Here is a 14830-nt window from a genome sequence, read left to right as displayed (position 1 = left end):
ATTTTCCCCATCACTGGATGTCAGCTGCCCGCCCACTTCCTCCCAAGGGTCCATGAATGATGGAGGTGGTTCCCCCTAGCCTGTGAATGGGTGTTCATGTTAAACATCCATTTGCAGCCAGTTCCCACCACTCAATACTTCACTTTGTGTACTTGGGCAACTAGGAAAAAACAAAAGTAACATGATTTGCCATAAATGATGAGGAATCCAGATCAGCCAGTTCCCTGCGGAAAGAGCCAGGATACAGGAGATGATCTAGTTTCCTGAGGGAGAACTGCTATTTAGTAGTGTCATGGACATTCCAACAGAGTAGGCAAGTATATCATGTTTGTTCATACAATTCACAATGGTATAAGATAAAACTCTATGCATCTCACCTGAAATGTGGGCTCTTTTCCTGCGATTACAGCAACCAAGGAAAAGAGCTGAAATTGCAGGTGAGTGTCAGGAGGTTTGATGTGATGCGCGGTCCCGTGCGCATCGCACCAGATCCTCCAAGTCGCACTGGCTGGAGAAGCAATCTGCAGAATTGCTTCTAAGTCGGGCAGGCTTGGCTGGGATTGCATGCGGTATATCGCATGCAAAAGGACTCCATGCGATTATATATTGGATGCGATCCTCCCACCCGAGAAGGTCCCGAGCGGCACGAGGTGGCACTGAGTGCGACTTTGCCAAGGGGAGAAGTCGCTAGAATATATGGGGACCTTTAATATATACTGTAGCACTTTTAGCTTACCCACAAAGTTGCAGTGGAAAAAAGCAATATGTCTGTGTACTCTGTATTATATTCATGCTTAATACAAGTTTAAGTTAAGGCTTTAATTTTCCTATAATATGAAATGGTGTCGCAACCATAACTATTCTTAGTTTCTTAAATCCAGCATATGGCCTGTGACATACGGTTAGGAACATTTATAAATAATGGTTTGTGGAGAGCTTCATGTTTTGCTTTTATAGTAAAGAGTTCACATTGAGAGTGAGTGTTGTGAAACATTAACTTTCTACAGGCAACCTGTGTGTAATGGGATTTGGCTGGTTCTTCTGTAACAAAACTTTGTTTCTGTTTTCTGCTGTTGTATCAAAAACATAAAAACTATCACCGTGGTATTTGAATGTACAAAAGCAATTAATACCCCTATTATACCAAAATGCCGGGTCCCACCCAGGTTTTTGGACCCAGCTTCAAGCCGGGTGCGACCCGGCGTTTGGTCCCTTTTACACTAGCGCCCCCGGCGCAGGCGGTTCCTGAGCCACCGCTTGGAGTTCCCCCCCGGCGCAGGCGGTTCCTCAGCCACCGCCGATCGCCGCCACCCGGACCGCTGCGCTTGGGGCAAGACCAGCACTAAGGTAATCTGCTGGGCTTCCCCCAGCCCCCGTGCACCCCCCAGCCCTTGTCTGGGAGGTAAATGGATGCCGCATCCATTCACCTCCTCTGCTGCTGCTGTCTGCAGAGTACAGCAGCAGCATGGAATGTCCCATTTACACCGCCGCTGACCCGGGTCTGACCCGCCGAAGACCCGGGGTTTTGAGGCGGTGTAAAAGGGGTATAAGTCAGACATTAACCTTTGAGTGCCAACATCTCTGTGAGAGATGTTCAAAATATCTGCTAAAATGCCAGCGTCGCTCACATTTGTTATATAAATTCAAATAAACAATTTTTTTTTTTATAAAAAAAAGATTATATTTCCTATGTAAGGTAAACATTCCAGGTCATTATGATAAATAAAAATGTTTGCTTGGCAACTTTTACACCTATTTTGCCAAATTCACTTGGCACTCAATGGGTTAAGGAGCCCATGCTAGTTTTAATTTGCCTGTAGTAATCGATAGCTTTGTTAGACATCTAAAGTAACATTCGGACTGAGAGCAGGTCATGGTAGGTGTGAGATGGGGACCCATTACGGGCCTTTTCTTGCCACTGCAACGGCAACTTGCAGCCTTTGTGGGTAACTGGAGATAGACGCCATAGTTTGATAGTCATCATTATCTGGGCACATTTGCTTCAGCTTATAACTGATGCAAAAAGTACACCTGGAAACAATTCTGCCAACTATAAGTAGCCTGCTGTCCCATCAGTATCCTGCAGTGGGTGCTCTCGTACAATCATTTTACAGTCCTTCAGAGGACATGCAATGGAATCGCACGGGATGCGGTCATCTATTAGAATGAACTTAGGTCTACAGTCATTAGGTCGACCCCACTAGGTCGACTGGCAGGAAGGTCGACCTGACTTAAGGTCGACATGGGCCAAGGTCGACATGACTTAAGGTCGAATTTGCATAAAGGTCGACATGAGGAAGGTCGACTGGTCATAAGGTCGACATGGGTTTTTCACTGTTTTTTGAGCCGACATGTGCCGACAGGCGGTATTTCATGCCCTACCATCCACTAGGGCGTGGTGGGAGAATAAAATAGTGTGCCGAGCGCAGCGAGGCACCGTGCCCGAAGCATCGCGAGCGAAGCGAGCGATGCGAGGGTCCGATTCTCATTGCCAACTGTGTCCATGTCGACTGTGCCGACATTCGGATAAAAAAACAGTGAAAAACCCATGTCGACCTTATGACCAGTCGACCTTCCTCATGTCGACCTTTATGCAAATTCGACCTTAAGTCATGTCGACCTTGGCCCATGTCGACCTTAAGTCAGGTCGACCTTCCTGCCAGTCGACCTAGTGGGGTCGACCTAATGACTGTAGACCTAAGTTCATTCTGACAGATGTACCGATTCCAATAGCACAACACTCTGTATCACCTGCATGTGCAGTGCGATACCATGCGACAAATGCCCAGCATACAGGTGTACAGTCATCTCACCCTCAGGCCCACTGTGTACAACTGAAAAACGAATGTGGTCTAGAAGGATATTTTTACACTCCCTCCCTACTCCTGCAACTCCTGTGTAAGTCTCACAACAACCCAACATGAGAACAGATGGCTAGTTTTCCTCACCAAAACATTGTACAATAGTGACTGTGGAATACAGTATCTATAACATACTGTATATATGGCCATGATCTGAACAAGGGGCGCCCAACGACCAAAATGTGAGCACTGATTGCTGAGGGTCACGTGTAGCATAAATGAACAGGTAATGATGATTTATGATCTGTACAAGATGAGATGAGCAGTGTAAAGACACGTGCAGAACATGACTTCTGTGTTCTGTTTGGGGTGTGTAATGCTCTGCATATGTTCATATTCTATTTGCATTCCAATGCAGAAGCGATGACGGCTACATGATCACAGGCAGAATGTAGAAAACAGCGTTATAGTAACAGAGATCTATGGAAAATGTTATATATTGGAAATAATGTCTTACTAGTGACAAGGTAAGTACATGGCATTTCTTCTTAAAGTTGACTTTAGCAGTACAGTAAGTAGGTTTCTTTGACATGACCTATTTTGCAGAAAATATACTGTAGCTGACTCTCACATAGGCCTATAATCTTGTTGTCCATAACGTACTTGTGAATTATGTCTCCAAGCAACTATTCCAAATGTTTTCTTGCTATTAATGTCAGCTTTACGGGTATTTAAGGTTTGATTTGAGAGCTAGCTTCAAGTCGACAAAATGTAACTGAATCTGCTGTATAACAATCCTACATTAATAATCTTAAAATAACAGCACTTATACAAAGGCTGAAACAATAGCACTGGCACAAGTGGATATGCCAAGGTTTCCATGAGGATAATATGTGTGTATTATATATTCAAGCTCTCAATTTTTAAATGTGGGAATAAACCCAATGGCATGAGTTGCATCCACCCTATGTGCCCTTTATGATACTGCTCAGAGAGACTCTCTTCTTGCGGCCCAAATTGTTATATATAAGGGGAAAACATGGGTGAGGCAGTACCTTCTATCCCTCGGAGCCCGTGCTATGACATCATCATCCAGCCATTTGGAAACATGGTAGGGCAGTTTAAAAGGTTCCAAAAATCTGCCAGATGCTGTCTCTCCGTGTTTAGCATCTAGCACACAGTAGGGAGTAACAATCAATACCAAAAAAAAAAATGACATCACTCATCAATATTCTAAGAGCCCCTACACCCCTATAAAGATCAACAGTAAATAATTAATCCATCTCAATCTTTCAGCCCACAGGGCAATGTGACCTCTGGAAAGACAGTGGGCCAGAGCCCTTAAATTGGATGCAATGTGTTCAGAATACAGGCAATCGGGACCCTGACAATCAGAATCCCAACAGATTCTGAAGGTAAGTACAGGAGTCAGGGCTAGTCACTAGGGGAGGATTATGATATACAGTAGACTATCTATATCAAGGGCTGTAGACCATGCACTCTTTAATGCAGTGTTTTCCAACCACAGTGCCGTGGCACATTAGTGTGACTTGAGCTGTTCTCAAGTGTTCCCCCAGATCTATAGATGTCCACACCAGTTTACAGCCACCACTATTTGAATTGTTATTCCATGGTCTCTTTCTGCTTCAGTCCTGTGTGTGTATCCTGGACATAGAAACCAGTGTAGTGTTTTGTTTTTTTTTCCTGTGGGGGGCCTATGTGTTATTCCCTGTGTGGCGTGCCTTGGCAATTTTAAAAGCTTGTTTGGCGTGCCACGAGTTGAAAATCACTGCTTTATTGGTAAGGCAAGCGTCTGTTGTGGCTGGCCACACCCCCTTAAGACTGTCCCCACCCCTAAGCATGGGCCCTTATTACTGCATTCCCCAGTGGGCCCTTCCTTTCCCAATCTGACACTGCGGCGGAGGTTAGGGTTGTGGAGGGGTACCTGGTTAGGGTTAGGCTGCGGCGGGGCTAGGCATATGCTTAGTATACTTTTGGTCAGGATTTTGGTAGCCTGGATGTTGCTGCTGACATTCTAGCTGTTGAGATACTAACTGCTGGGATTTCGTATGCAGCTCCATTGCACTGTTGGTAGGAATGTGTGTGTGATATTTGCACTTGTGAGTTAGAACATCTCTTATATACAGCATAAATGCCACTTAATTAGCTAAGCTTGTCTAAAAACATCTAGCTTATACAGTACACTAAATCCTTTAGTGCCTCAACAGGGATTTATGCAGTATTTTGGCAAAACACTAAGTTTACATAAATATATTAGGACTAGGGCTCATGGGCAGTTCATCCTCTTCTGTTTTTTTGTATTATTATTTACGACTGTGCAAGGGAATTTAAGCTCACACTGAAATCAGTGACAACCATGAAGTAATGTGTTTCATTATAATAGATGATGGAAAACTGAGTGCAAACAAGGGCCCATATATCTGATGACCTTTGTCACCTGTATACAGTTTCAGTGCAAAGACTCAAAAAAAAGTGTTCCTATTATCAGAGCAGATGACAGGAGGGCCAAAGGGACACATGTACTGGGCCCCAACTTTGTAAGCACCCCAAGGTTCAGAGGGACTGTATGTGTATTCTTGCAGCATCTAGCAATGGTTTATGAAGGCCCCAGCTGGCCTGTATTCCTGGAAATAACTTAAGGCCTATACACACTGGGCGATTTAGAGCTGACAGACACTCAAACTTGTTGTTTTGAGTGGCTTTCAGCTCAAAGTCCCCCAGTGTGTACGGCCCGGCGATGAGCGGTGATGCGCGCTCCCCCATAATCGCCGGGAAGCCATTCATCTGCTTGAAGTTTTACCAGCAGATGAGCGGGTTTGTGGAAGGCTTTGGATATCGCTGTGCTATGCAAAGCCGTCCGCCCCCTGGTGACAGCGCTGGGCAGGGGGAAAGCCACTCAGGGTGTATGCAGTGAGCGGCTTTCCCCCCTGTGATGATAGCGGTCATCGCTGTCCATACACGCCGGGCAAAATCTCCCAGTGTGTATATGTACCTTTACTCAGAGACCCCCCTCCGGTAACCCATACTCATGTGTTTAGTGTTTAGTGGCATCACGCAATGCACCGCCATGCAAAATGCAAATGCAAAATGGTGCACCCTAACATCTGCCTTTTGTTATTACAGCACATTGCATAGTGAATATAATTTTTTTTGTTATTTTTGTAGCAAAAAATACATTCTATATGCAGTGTAATAAATATTCACTGCTCCAGATATATCAGTGTACCGGGCCCCAAGATTTCTGTTGCCGGCCCTGCCTCTTATTATATAGCCTCATAATGTCTTTTAAAAAAGAATTGTGTAAGAAATAATCAGCACATTTTTGATTACGTGTTAAAAACATCTTGACCACAATCTATTACGTCACAAATTATTTCATGTGCATTATTAACTAAATGGTTACAAACATATTCAATGGGACTATAAAATATCGCTGCGTGTGCAGCACAGAACCACAGAAAACTATATACCATATAATCCAAAAGATGCTTTAGAAGTGTGATCATTCAAGTTTGCAAAAGCGGATTGCTCTTTACTGGAAAACATAGAATCACTGGTGAGTAAGATTGAGTCAATATGAGTTAGCCACAGTATTTAGGGCCTTATTCTAGTTCACTCTTTTTGACAAAATCCTTCTTAGATGAACAAAACCATGTGCACTGCAGGGGGGCAGATGTAAAATGTGCAGAGAGAATTAGATTTGGGTAAGTTATTTTGTTTCTGTGCAGGGAAAATACTGGCTGCTTTATTTTTACATTGCACCATAGATCTCACTTTGAAGTAAAACCCCACCCAAATCGAATTCTCTCTGCACAAGTAACATCTGCCCCACCTGCAGTGCACATGGTTTTGTCCATCTAAGAAGGTTTTTGTCAGAAAGAGTGAACTAGAATAAGGCCCTCTGGGGCAGATGTATTAAGCCTGGTGAAGAGATAAACTGGAGATAAAGTGGAGAAAAAGTGGAAGGAGATAACGCACCAGCCAATCAACTTCCAACTGTCATATTTCAAACACTGCTGATTGGCTGGTGCTTTATCTCCTTCCACTTTTTCTCCACTTTATCTCCAGTTTATCTCTTCGCCAGGCTTAATACATCTGCCCCTCTGTGCCTATGCTCAAACTCTCAAGTAGTCATCCAACTAACACAACAATCAATCACAGAATATTTAGATAATTCTGCATGTGCATAAATCATTTTGTGACAATTTGTGAATTGTTTGATTTAAATCATATAAAAATGCTAAAATAATAGATTTTTTTTTTCAAAATTCTGTATTCTTTCCCATCTCTGCATGTTTTTATTTACTCATTTCATATGGATTGTCACATTGTTTACTGTACATATTAAAGTTATCATCATAAATTCATGAATTCAGATCCAACTGTGGTGAGATTGAAGTGTGCTGGAAGTTTTCGGTTTGTGAATGTCACACAGGAATTTTGGAGGAGTAGAGAACAGGAAAGAAGATAAACATACTTCTGCATTTTGCAGAAAGGGCAAATTTTAGGCATGTAAAAAATCCCTTCCTGTGTAAGATCCCCTGACATGCCACTCCCAGTGTTATTCACAAGTGATTCTCCACTCTGCAGGCTGATAGCTGTGCAGGCGTGGAAGGCAGGCTCATTCATTGACAGGTTACTGTACCTCATTAATAAGCGGAAAAACGCATGGCGCCAAAATGCCTCTAAGTGTGCGAGCACTTGTCTTCCTAACGCGTTTCAGGGTATACACCCATTTCCCATCTATTGTAACAGAAACGATTAGGGCCGTATGCAATGCGGCCGGCGAGGGGGTCAAATGGTGAGGATCGCCAAAAATAAGCAACCCACGCCGTTTAACCCCCGCACCGGCCGCTCACCATATATAACGTTCTGGGGGAATCCTCGTTGTGAGAGGACAGCAAGGATTCCCCCAAACTGCAAATTCCCGGCTAATGCAGGGAGCCTGCTGCATTTAGCCGTGAGCCTCGCTGTTTTGGCGGCTGCACACTCCATGTCCACATTGCTGTAAAAACCCGGCAAGGTGGAAACGGTGTGTGCAGGGGGTAAGTTGAATACTGACCCTGCGAGCTGTGACAGCAAACAGTCAGCATTGCTTGCAAAAAGCATTGAATACTGCCCTTAGTGTCTGGGTTTATAAAAATGTGGGTGGTAGAAACTGTAAAAGAATTGCGATCTATTACACTTTAGGGAGGTGATTCAGCTCGGCGTCCCTATGAAAATGAAAACACTGAGGGTTGCCGTGGAAACAAAGGCGGGCGATGCCTTCTTGGGGCGGGAGGCTGATGTCACATGATGTCAAGGCCCGCCCTGTCCTCGGTGATCAGCCTCTGTAATAAATAGTCAGTTGAAACTGGCTTTTATTACCGAAGGCAGGAGAAATCATTCGTTGGTGAGCTACCATCGAATGATTTCTCCTGCCGGCGGTCGCAAGCAAGGGGATGTGTTAGCGAATACATCCCCTAACATGCTAGTTAGGGAATTCAGCCGCCGGGAGGGGGTGGCCATTCGGCGTCGCAGCGTTAAAGTGCTCGCTAGGTGGCAAATATACTCTGCCTAGAGAGCCAACCTGAATTAGGACCCAGGTCTTCTCCATTGCAAACGTTTCAATTTATCTCCTAATAACCATTGTTGGTTCAGCATGGTTCATATGTAATGTTGCTAAGGGGAACCAATCAGCTCCTGTCTACTATCTTCTAGAGGGTGCTAAATAAATAATCAGTAGATTCTGATTGGTTGCCCCTAGCAACATCACATGTGAAGTAGAATACACATCTTAGTACATCTCCCCCAATTTGTGCTATGCAGTTTAAACTACACCAGATTTTGACTACATAATAATTACAATAGTATGTAGTACAATAGCATGTAATATAGGACAAAGGGAAAATAAACATGGTTCATTTTGAACTACTGTAGACCCGATGCGATTTGAACTACAAACATCAAATCGCACGTGATAATTGCACTGGTGTGTGGGCCCCATGGTTGAAATTTAATAGGATGAGAGATTCAGAAAGTGAGAGATTGGTTTTGCCGTGTAAATGATTGCCGCTTTAAAAAACTGGAGATTTCTTACCAAATCCCTTACTTACTGAATCGCTCATCCTATTAAATTTCACCCTAGATGTAATTTTGTGTGTGAACAGTGTTATTGCCACTGTGTATTACAGTATTACAACTATCTTTTTTCCATAATAGTGCAAATGCTTTAAATGAGATCACTAAGCCAAGCCAAAAACCATCATAACCGATATCACCTACAGTATTTCCAGTTCCAACGACTGCGAATGCTACAGAAACACATTTTCATTTCAGTTGCTCTTCTAAACATGTAACACTTGTAAGCTGATATGACACATCCTGTGATTTACACACACTTCTGGTGAGATACAGTTAGATATCCCTAGTATTGCATTGCTTGGTATTCAAATGAACATGTCAATGAAAATGACATAACTGATGCCTTAATTATTCGTTGCTCTTTATTTCAGTTATGAAAAAAAGAAAGCCTAATACAAATGTAATTCATGTTACATGTTGTGTGTACTTCACAACACGTTGGATCTACCCAATACTGTATGTTCTGCTGTCACCCCCAGAAAGCGTGTGAAAGCTAATAATACATATTGCTGGTGATACATATACCCCAGTGACATACAGTAGTGCTGGTTATAAACATACCGCGGTGACATACAGTAATGCTGGTAATACATATACCAAGGTGACATACAGTAGATGCTGGTAGTACATATTCCCCAGTGACATACAGTAGTGTTGGTTATACATATTCCCCAGTGACATACAGTAGTTCTGGTGATACATATACCCCAGTGACATACAGTAGATGATGGTAATACATATACCCCATTGACATACAGTAGTACTGGATATACAGTATATTCCCCAGTGACATACAGTAGTGCTGGTGATACATATTCCCCAGTGACATACAGTAGTGCTGGTTATAAATATACCCCAGTGACATACAGTAGATGCTGGTAATACCTATACCCCAGTGACAAATAGTAGATGCTGGTGATACATATACCCCAGTGACATACAGTAATGCTGTTAGTACATATACCCCAGTGACATACAGTAGTGCTGGTAATACATATAACCTGGTGACATACAGCAATGCTGGTGATACCTATACCCCAGTGACATACAGTAATGCTAGTGATACATATACCCCAGTGACATACAGCAATACTGGTAATACATATACCCTGGTGACATACAGTAGATGCTGGTGATACATATACCCCAGTGACATATACGGTAATGCTGGTAATACATATACCCAGGTGACATACAGTAGCGCTGGTGATACATATACACCAGTGACATACAATAGTGCTGGTGATACCTATACCCCAGGGACATACAGTAGTGCTGGTGATACCTATACCCCAGTGACATACAGCAATGCTGGTAATACATATACCCTGGTGACGTACAGTAGATGCTGGTGATACATATACCCCAGTGACATACACGGTAATGCTGGTAATACATATACCCAGGTGACATACAGTAGTGCTGGTGATACATATACACCAGTGACATACAGTAGTACTGGTAATACATATACACCAGTGACATACAGTAGTGCTGGTTATACATATACCCCAGTGACATACAGTAATGCTAGTGATACATATACCCCGGTGACATACAGCAATGCTAGTAATACATATACCCTGGTGACGTACAGTAGATGCTGGTGATACATATACCCCAGTGACATACACGGTAATGCTGGTAATACATATACCCAGGTGACATACAGTAGTGCTGGTGATACATATACACCAGTGACATACAGTAGTACTGGTAATACATATACACCAGTGACATACAGTAGTGCTGGTGATACCTATACCCCAGGGACATACAGTAGTGCTGGTGATACCTATACCCCAGTGACATACAGCAATGCTGGTAATACATATACCCTGGTGACGTACAGTAGATGCTGGTGATACATATACCCCAGTGACATACACGGTAATGCTGGTAATACATATACCCAGGTGACATACAGTAGTGCTGGTGATACATATACACCAGTGACATACAGTAGTACTGGTAATACATATACACCAGTGACATACAGTAGTGCTGGTTATACATATACCCCAGTGACATACAGTAATGCTAGTGATACATATACCCCGGTGACATACAGCAATGCTAGTAATACATATACCCAGGTGACATACAGTAGATGCTGGTGATACATATACCCCAGTGACATACAATAGTACTGGTAATACATATACCCCAGTGACATACAGTAGTGCTGGTTATACATATACCCCAGCGACATACAGTAGTGCTGGTGATACCTATACCCCAGGGACATACAGTAATGCTAGTGATACATATACCCCAGTGACATACAGCAATGCTGGTAATACATATACCCTGGTGACATACAGTAGATGCTGGTGATACATATACCCAAGTGACATACAGTAGTTTTGGTGATACATATTCCCCAGTGACATACAGTAGTACTGGTAATACATATACCCTGGTGACATTCAGTAGTGCTGGTTATACCTATACCCCAGTGACATACAGTAATGCTAGTGATACATATACCCCAGTGACATACAGCAATGCTGGTAATACATAAACCCTGGTGACATACAGTAGCATACCCTCCAACATGACCCATTCCATTCTGTACAAAATGCTCTGTTCCTGGTCGTCCCTGGTAATGTATGATTGCCAGCACCTGTGTAACTAGGTAATTGAAGAGAAGGGTGTTTCAACACAGGTGATAACAATCATACATTACCAGGGACGTCCAGGAACAGAGCATTGTGTACCGAATGGAATGGGTCATGTTGGAGGGTATGTAGTAGATGCTGGTGATACATATACCCCAGTGACATACGGTAATGCTGGTAATACATATACCCAGGTGACACACAGCAGACGCTGTTAGTGCTCTATCACTGTTACACTGACTCTTTGTGGCTTATCCTTACATTACTGCAACTGTGCTGGAAAACTTGGAAATTAAGTATCTCTGTCCCCAGCTGTTCTAAAAGCAGGATTTCCAGTCTGCAGCCCTGTACACAGAGACTTAGGGCAGTATGCAATGCTTTTTGCGAGCTGTGACAGCGAACAGTGCTGACTGCTCGCTGTCACAACTTGCACGGTCTGTATTCAACTGACCCTCCCTGCGCACGCCGGATGGGTTTTTCCAGCGACTTGGAAACGGACTGCGCGGCTGCCAAAACAGCGAGGCTTGCGTCTAAATGCAGCGGGCTCCCTGCAATAGCCGTGAACCTCACCATTTGGGGGAATGTGTTGAATATGGTGAGTGGCCAGTGCAGGGGTTAAACTTTGAGGGTGGCTTGTTTGTTCCTCACCATTTAACCCCTTTGCCAGCTGCATTGTCTAAGGCCCTTAGGTGGAGATGTTCTAAAATATTTGAAAAGCGATAAAGTGAAAAGTACTAAACAACATCCTCTGGGTCATTTTTTAAACATAGACTGTAACATGGCAGCTTATTGGCTGCTACAGTGCTTTGTTATTCTCCACTTTATCACTTTTCAAGGCTTAGTACATCTCGATCTTGCAGTGATACAACTACGGGCTGCAACGCATGGTCCTATAGTAATCAGGGAAGCAGTACACACTTCAATGAATTATGAGCACCATGAGAGTAATGAAGACCCCCAGTGACAGCCAGCACCCATGCACCTCTATGCCCAGCAGCACCCATGCACCCCCAATGTCCAGCACCCATGTACCCCTGTGCTGGTGGTTACCTGCAGCGCAGTGTGCCCGGTCCCTCGCAGCTCTCTCTCTCTCACCGGCAGCCGGCAGCCACTCTCATAGCCGGGGAGCCCGGCAAAGTTTGCAGCTGGGAGCCCCGGAGTCCCTCAGCAGGTGACACGAGTAGCCAGGTGACAGCGCTAGTCCTGCCGAGTGACGGGTGACAGTGCTGTGCCCGCTGCGTCTGCGCTCCCTACTGCACTCAGCTCAGGAGCAGAAGATGTCTCTGTGTACAGCGGTCACTCCAACCACATCCCCAGCCCGCTGCTCTCTGCTGTCACTTCCCCTGCAGAGAATGGCAGTGTCGCCCTGGTACAGCCCGGACCTATGGCACCCAGAGCGGGGAGACAGAGAGCGAGCGAGCGGTGCCAAGTTCCAACAGCCCGATGTGATGTACACACAGCATTTCCCACAGGCTTCCTCCCTCTCTCCTACAGGAAATCCTCCTCATCTCCCAACCTCTGGCGCCCCCTCCCTCTACAATACTTCATCTTCACATGCTCAGGAGAGCTCTGCAGACATCCCCAACACTAATCCTCACTTTCTCACGGCTTACCTAGTTCTGTTCTGTTTATGGTTATAACAAGTACACATGACAAGCGTCCCCATTTATTTATATTCGTTTTTGTTTATAAAGTATACTTTAATTTTTCTTATATGCTTGCATATTGCTGACATTCGGTGGCACTGTACAGTGCATTAGATAGGCAGTAACTAGGTCGACAGTCGTTTGGTCGACATGACTGAAGGTTGACATGGAGTTAGGTCAACAGGGTCATTAGGTTGACACAATCTATGGATTGTAAGCTTGCAGCAGGGCCCTCCTACCTCCAAGTCTGTCTGTTGTTACCCAGTTTGTTTTATCACTGTCTACTATTGTAAAGCGCAACGGAATCTGCTGCGCTATATAAGAAACTGTAAATAAATAAATAAATAAGCATTAAGTCAACATGGGTTAGGCAGGGTTGCCGACCCTCCCGGAATTCCCGGGAGTCTCCCGAAAATCGGGTTCCCCTCCCGGCCCCCCGGAAGGGTGGGCAACCCTCCCGGAATCTGGGGGACCCCCCTAAGCCCCCCGAATCGCGTCATGTAAATGCCGCAATCTGCGGGTCTCAGAGGAGGGGGCGGAGCTAAAATGGCACAATCGTGCCATTTTAACCCCGCCCCCTCCATGGAGATCAGTAATTTCTCCTATTTCCCGTAATGGGGACGGGGCTTAATTACGTCACAGTCAAGCCCTGCAGTGGCGTAACTATCGTCCCGCAGCCCCCGCGATTGCGGGGAGGCGCTGAGGGTATGTGGACGCCGGGGGGGCTGCGGGATGATAGTTGCCTTCTGCCGCCGGACCGGTGGTTTTATTTGCACCACCGGGTCCCAGCTCTCCCGAGTCCCGGCAGCCGCAGCGCTGTTCTAATACAAAAAGGTGACACTTAGAAAATGGCTGCCCCCATACCGCAGACAGTTTTTCGTCTGCAGTATGGGGGCAGCCATTTTCCAAGTGTCACTTTTTCATTAGCAGCAGTAACAGGAGAGCCGACCTGGACCCGGCGCAGACGGATGCGGCCAGCCGGCCACGCCGGCCACAGGTAACACACACACACACACACATACACACAAACACGTCACACATACATACACACACACACACAGAAACACAACCCCCCCTCCCCACCGCCGTTCCACGGCTCCCCTCCGCTCCGTTTTTTTTTTACCGGGGGGCGCCTCCTGCATTGTCGGCAGGGGGGCGCCGAAAATCTAGTTACGCCGCTGAAGCCCTGGTAGCTGCAGGTGGCAGGCGGCAGGGTGCGAAGCAGCTGCTGAATTTAAAAAAATATTTTCAAAAGACTGCCTGGCTGGTTATTGCTTGAAATAATTCTCTCAGCATTTCATTGGCTAAGAGATTTCTCTCAGTCAATCAGTGGCAGGCCAGTCTTTGAAAAAAAATATTTAAATTCAGCAGCCGCTTCACGCCCTGCTGCCCAGAACTCGCAGCTACCAGCACCCTGCAGGTCCCAGCTGCCCGGACCCAGCACATAGATGTGTGCCAGTGGTACTTCACTGCTGGAACACACCTAGGGTGGTACACAACACATTGTGGGTGCTGATGGGTCCGATCTGATAGATTGAACCTGCAGATGGTTCAATCTGTAGGGTCTGACCCGAAACGCATAGACCGTGCATCGGGTCGAAGGGGATGTCAAATACAC

General features: G+C 45.1%; 1 protein-coding gene across 1 annotated transcript in view; it reads right to left on the bottom strand.

The window, feature by feature from the left end:
• Window positions 1–13079, bottom strand: part of RFTN1 (raftlin, lipid raft linker 1) — a 308799-nt gene extending 295720 nt beyond the window's left edge. The window contains exon 1 of the mRNA XM_083188794.1: window positions 12617–13079. The gene's annotated coding sequence lies outside the window, so the exon portion shown is untranslated. The remainder of the gene's footprint in view (window positions 1–12616) is intronic.
• Between the last annotated feature and the right edge of the window lie 1751 nt (window positions 13080–14830).

Source organism: Crinia signifera, chromosome 5 (assembly GCF_055691185.1).
Source record: "Crinia signifera chromosome 5, ASM5569118v1, whole genome shotgun sequence".
Lineage (NCBI taxonomy): Eukaryota > Metazoa > Chordata > Amphibia > Anura > Myobatrachidae > Crinia > Crinia signifera.
Note: the sequence above shows the minus strand (reverse complement) of the source record. Positions and strands in the feature narration are given on the sequence as shown.